Below are 6,693 nucleotides of genomic sequence, written 5' to 3'. Positions count from 1 at the left end.
CTGCCTTTTAAGCCTCTGCATTTACTCCTCCAAGAATTCATTCTCCTGTAATGTTCTCCCACCCTCAAGTATGTCTGAGAAGCTCCATAGATGTTCCTGGTAATTTGAAAATGGCGCATGTGGACTCTAGGTGCTTTGCCTACAACCGGACTTAGTCTGAAATATACCTGTCCACAGGGCATTAACCATGGCCACAGGATATCTGTCACCTTTGCCAGGGTCCCACTTGCCCTTCACTCTGCCACTCCTGCTGGAGAGTTACACCCTGCTGGGTGATGTCGTATCCTGCCTCCCAGCTATAAAATAATACTGTGCTCCTCTTGGTCCTCATAAATTCCCTCATGCAAAATACTCCTTCATCCAACTGCCTGATTTCCAAAGTCACCGAAAATAAAGGGCCACTTGAAACTAGATGTGACCATGTCCCATTTATTATAGTTGCAATAGCCTCTTCTTGCCCAGGTGTCATCAAAACCCTCCTTCCTCTGCCATCCTTCCTCTTTCTTTGTTTAAAAAAATAATCAACTCATGTTAAGTTCCCGAGGAAAAGCAAACAAGGATGTGCATCTAACTTTTAATTCAGTTGAGACATCTAGATAATTGGCTAGATTCCTTTTTGCATTGGTTCCAGAAGGGTGGGAATTAAGTGTATGGTACCTCCCCTCCAGTGTATGTGCATGCATTCTAAACTTCATTCTCAAGTGCACACTCTCCTCATCCTTGCTTCCTTCCCTCCTTAGCCAGTGATTCCATTTTCCTGATGATTTCTTAGCCTGTTGCTGCACCCCATCTGTGATGCCCTTGTGATACATTTCCTACGTCTTGCTCCATGTCTGCAAGGGCCTCTCTGACTGAAGGTGTGTATATGGCACAACCAGTGAAAGCTTTTGCTAATGGGGTGGGTGAGCTCAGCGTCCTTCCTCCCCTCTCTGCCTCATCATTGCATTTCCTCCTTGACAGCTGCATCCGAAAGCCCTGGAAAACTAAACAACTCTTCCATTACCAAAGACACTCCTATATCTACATTACAGAGAGTTTTTCAGTGAGGTCTTGGTTATACGAAGGTAATGGACCCCTCACTCTGGGGCAATAGCTCCTGCCCTTTCTTAGTGGGGATGAGTGTCCCTAAGAGCCCCAAATAGCGTGACCGATATCTCAGCCATGGGTGGCATTTTTCCCCTCGTCATTGGCATCTTATAGCCAGGTTTAACCAGGTCATCTAACACTGCCTCAATTTTCTTTGGTATGGCCCCAAGAAACACTGCAAAAATTCACTCAAACAGTTAGAAGTTGTACTTCCAACAAATATTTGGCTTAAATAAATGTTATCTAATTATAAGATATGAAAGCAAAATACTTAAAGTCGTTGATGTCTCCTGTTAGGAGTGACTGCTGTCACCCCTCCCAGATGTCCTCACGTTAGAGGAGAGAGTACTTTTGTGATGGAAACACAGAACCTTGGAGAAGGTTCAAGGGAACAGTGGAGGAGAAGCATGGACCGAATTTCATTCGTGTTGTCCAAAAGGCATGGTGCACTTAGAAGAAAAACGGAGTTTGCGCATACACGAGACTTGAAAAGTATGGGGCTCCACTTAGAGGAAACAGAAGGTCCATTCTTGCATGTTGTGAGTAGCATGAGGGAATCAGGGGGACCAGTGGACAGAAAACATCTGGGAACGCTGGAAAACTCTGGAGGGAGGTTGATACCAAGGTTCAGTGCCCAAGCCACTCTGGTCATAAAACCTATAAAGAGTATTCTGAGGTAATCATAAGGTAATTCTTTTTAAGGAACTGTCATTCGGGGTCAACAGCATGAGGTTTCTATAAAATGAGCTCTGCTTGTCCCACAGTGACTTAAATGACAAGTGTGCTGTCATTATAAGGCTTCACGACTTCCTTCAAGTTTCCGCTATCAGTTCTTAAAGAACACTTTTTAAGTGGAGAGAATGGGGGAGGAAAAATACAGAAGACAAGAATTCATTACTTTTTTTTGAGAAAGGGAATTAAGTCTATTTGAAGTTAGAGAATTGATCTAAAAATAAAATTAAAGGTCTCTTAAGCATAAAGAAAAAGATAGAGAGTAAGAATGAAGACAAGGTGAACCATGTCTTGGAAAATAAAGGCTTACAATCACTAGTTGATTGTGTAGTGAAGAGAAAGAAATCAAATTGTAAAATCATCAGGGAGAACAAGGAGAGAAGGAATTACAGAAGTAAAAAGAATTTTTTTGAGTTAGTGGTCTCCAAAAACCATTTAGACACCCATTGAGGAATAAAATGTCTCTCTGTAAATTGCAATGACCCTGACATCCTTCACTGTCTGACCGGCTTTTTCCTGTTATCTTCCGTTTGTTGTCTCTCAGGCCTGGACAGCTGGACGACCGGCGTTATTCCTGCTGAACTGGAATGTCTGCCTAGTAGTTGCGCAGCGACAACCTAACTGGGGGATGGTAAGGCACTGGATGACCGACTGCAAGCTCAAACCTAAAATAAACAGAACAGAGGCACTCGTGGATACTTTAAAAAGGAATTTATGGCCCATTTCCTCATTTCCCCTAGGATTTTGCTTGGGAAAATAAATCTGATATTTTCAGTATTAAAAAAATATATTTTTCAAAAAGGCAACAGGCCAAAGTTTCACATGTCTAACCTACCATTCCAGCAAGACACCAAGAGTGTAATAGCCTCAGTGGGACCCTCCATACGGGCACGGCTCTGAAGTCACCCGTCTGCAGAGCTATCCACACCTGAATACACTGTGACGCTGCCCTGGACGTGCAGGCCCACTTGCAGGCATCAAATTACTTATTTCAGGACACCTTATCCATTGAGAAGTCAGGAAATGCAACGACAACTTATATTAGGCTAATAGTCTTTCCCTGATTGTTAGGAGTTTATTTCTGCACATTTCTTTCCTCCTAGGGAATAGAAATGGTGACATTAAGTAAGATAAATCACAGTGCCATAAATTATATCCCATTTATTTAATAGCTGTCTACTCTAGAAAATGTTGCAGACTTTGACATTCTGTGTAAGTCATACACACAGTATTTCTAATATGCCTTAAAAGCCCACTCAATTCCCCCCAGCTGTTGAGGACAGGAAGTAAAGAAAATGAGTCTTTTTCCTGTTAATCCTCATAAGAGGAGTTGAGGGGACCAGCAGAGCCATTTTGGAATTTTGCTGGGAAGCAAGGATTAGCATCTCTAAGGGACTCTGCCAGAGTGATTAGAAAAGTGTTGAGCAATGATTGTAGAGGGGATACAAACAAGGTTGTATTTGTAGTTACAACTGTACACCTCAAAACTGTCTCAGAGAAGCTAGCCAATGCTAGTTGACCATCCATTTCTTTTATATCTATTTCTAAGGCCACTGGAGAGAAATTGAAGAATTAGAGAGCTATTAACCTAAAAAAGGCACAGATCTCAGTCTCTCAACCACTGAAAACAGATCTTTTAATTTTCTGGAACTCATTTACTACAACAGCAAGATTAAGAAATCCTCAGAAATTGGAGACATTCTTTGTTGGGGAAGATGCCTGTCAAAATTATAAAGGTTCTTGAGCTCAGTAAGCAAACTCCTTGAGGACAGAGACAATCATCTTCAACTTTGTGTTTTCTACATCTGGCATAGTATATGGCACACACCAGATGTTCAAGAAATATTGAGTGAATTGATTAATGAGCATTACATTGACTAACGGATTAAATGTTGAAATGAATGCATTAATGGCAGTTTTTCTGAAGGGACCACTCTTTAAAACATTTCTTTGTCTACTGGAAACTAAGTGCATGTTGTGCGTATTCCACTGCTATTGCAAAGGTGCTAAAGTTAGGAGTTCTTTTGTACCTGCCATTCATTTATTTGATAATTAATTCAGGGGAAACTTATGGAACAATATACTGCACCCGTGTCTAAGCTAAGTGCTATAAAATACTTCCTCATATTAATATTACAAAGTGCCATTTATAGTATACCTGGATTTTAAAATATGGTTGGAAAATTATACTTGTTCTGACTATTAATTCATCCAAAAGTTTTAGTCAGGACACATCTATTGAGAAGCCAAGAATCATTAAATTAATATTTGTCTTCAAAATTTTTAAATCTCTTTAATATATTGCTTTTATATACACATGTATACATATACTAGCTACTCATTCATTTGCTGCATTTTGTTTTCAAATATTTTTTGAACCCATTCGTTACCAACAAACTGCTAGGATTCATCTACTCTTGTTAAGAGAACCTAAAACTTTTCCACTAAAGGATGAACTATTAGAAAAATATCTTCTTAACTTATGGTATAGCCCAATTCTTAAGTTACAGTATAACCAACCTTTAAGTTATGGGAGAGCTGAACCCTTTTGAAAAATTTACTTTAGGTTCAATTCATAGTTCTTTTTGATAACACTGGGATTCCAAATTGGATTTGGGTAGTATAACACCAGTGTTGTAAAACACACCCGCACATTTAAAATACAAAGGACCTGCAAGCCACACCTCAGATCTCTGAACAGCCCTCCTATTTTACTCCACCTCAACTGACCTTTAGATACTCAAAAGGTCATTCTCTTGCAGTGTTCTCCTGTCCCCTTTTCATTTTGTGGCACCTTCACTTTGCATTTTTCCTGAAAAGCATTAGGGGTAAAGGGAAAAGTTGGGTATTCATTGGTGGAGTTAATGAGTAAGGAGAGAGCCCACTGAAGACTTCAATTCCTTGCTAAAAATGTCTTTTTCTCCAATTTTTTTCTTTTTTTCTTATAGTGCTTAGATACTTGCATCAGCTCTTCATCTTACTTGTGTTGACAGCCTGAAAGAGCAACATGCTTATCCCAGCTGGAAGTCTCTGGTCCTTTCTTGTGACAGTGAAGATGGGTGGTCTTCCCTCTGGATCCAGAGCAGTGGTGGTGAATTCACCACCCCAAGCTGTCAGGTGCAGCCTTCCCAAGTACTTTCTAAGGAATCTAACACACCAAACAGAGATAATTCCCAGTTAGTTCCTCCTCTCTCTTCATCAGCAATATTCCAGAAAACAATATTTTTCACTATGAAATAAGTGTTTTGGAAAGTTCTACACAAGCTTGTTTGCACAGGATTGACATTTTACACAATCACGAACAACACTTTACGTGGTACTTAGGATCTCTTTAGAGGACCTTTATCCAAATGCTGACCTGGCTTAACCCTACTTAACTTGTAAAAAATGAAGGGATTATGGAAGAAGGTATATGGCCATGGGTCACTGACGGACTAGACTTTCCTTGGTTGTGTTTTCTTAGAGCCTTTGATGTGTGGATTGAGTACAATCTCCCTTAATGTTCCCTCTTGTGGATCTTGTTTTGTTACAGTAGCTGATCTTCTGGGATTAGAAGAGTGGAGAAAGACTGCGCTGCATTTATTTTGCCTGTAAATAGTCCACCTTTATAAGGAGGAGAGGAGTTGCCTTAATAATGTTCTGGGGGCTGTTCTTTCACAACCGTATAAAATATCTGAAGTCCTATTTTTTTAATTTTAAAACTCAGTGCTACTGAAGCGTGGCAAAATAGGCCTTCCATACACTGCTTCCTGGTGGGAACTATGAAAACACACATACTCTCTGACCAGGCAATTTCAATTCTAGAAATGAATCCTAAGGAAATAATAAGGATGTCTGCAAAATTTTAATTGCTAGCATGGTCACTACACAGCTTTGCTTATGGTATAGCAAACACATAGGGTAAAATTAAACATTTTTATGCCTATAGAATGAAAGAGTAGGCAGTCAGGGAGCTGTTGCTATTGTGAAAGGGTCTGTAGTATTGACTTTGACAGATTTCCTCAATACATAGGCAAATAAAAAAATAGTCCCATTCTATGCCCAATGATCTCATTTTTGTTAAAAAAAAAAAGAAAAAAAGGTGAAAACTGCCTAAATGTGGGCATCTGTGCAATCAAAGCAGCAGGGTAATCCTGAAAATACAGATATTATGTGGCAGGATGATGGGTGATACATATTTTCTTTTCTCCTTATTTGTATTTTCCAAAAAGTTTTTTTTTTTTTAACTATTATTACATATATAGTAGTAAAAAATACTGCAAGTTTGGTGGGTTTCTTTTGGGGCAGATTTTTTTTTTTTTTTCTCAGCTACTTGAAGTCAGCTGCAGTCGGGCACTCTGGACTAGTGGGGCTAAGCCTGCGTGTAGTGGGGAGAGAGGTCAGACAGGGCATTTGGCCTTGGCTTCAGGCCTGAAATCCAGGTGTGGCTCTGCCTGCATGGTCTCAGTGTGACTCAGTGAATCATTTTATTTCTCTGGGCCCCAGTTTCCCTACCTTGAAATGAGGACAGCACTGTCCCCTTATATGTCTCACAGGATTATTAGAGTCATCAGGCGAACTGATAAAAGTGAAAAGGCTTGGAAAAGTCAAGTGTACTCAATGACTAAAACAACCAAGAATCAGCAGACAACTCAAACAGCAAACCGCAGGCGAAGCCACCCAGCTGAGGTATCAGCGTCATCACATCCAGTCTGTACCTGCTTCAGCCTCTCTTTTGTACAAACAAGGAATTTTGCCTGCCAATTTCAGAATGCAGCTTGCTTCCCTGCTCCCATCCATGAATTCAGCTCTAGCAGACACGCAAGAAGCCAAAAAGCAACTCTGTGATTTCCCCCGCTCGTTCCCAGGAAGCCAATCAGCCTGCCACTAACTGCA

At 40.4% G+C, this 6,693-nt stretch overlaps 1 long non-coding RNA gene across 1 annotated transcript; it reads left to right on the top strand.

The window, feature by feature from the left end:
• Window positions 1-958: 958 nt before the first annotated feature.
• Window positions 959-5,017, top strand: LOC140848246 (uncharacterized). The gene is made up of 3 exons (XR_012128815.1): window positions 959-1,064; window positions 2,363-2,449; window positions 4,767-5,017. It is a non-coding gene; the product is annotated as an uncharacterized lncRNA (long non-coding RNA).
• Window positions 5,018-6,693: the final 1,676 nt, after the last annotated feature.

This window comes from Manis javanica, chromosome 3, assembly GCF_040802235.1.
Source record: "Manis javanica isolate MJ-LG chromosome 3, MJ_LKY, whole genome shotgun sequence".
NCBI lineage: Eukaryota > Metazoa > Chordata > Mammalia > Pholidota > Manidae > Manis > Manis javanica.
Note: the sequence above shows the minus strand (reverse complement) of the source record. Positions and strands in the feature narration are given on the sequence as shown.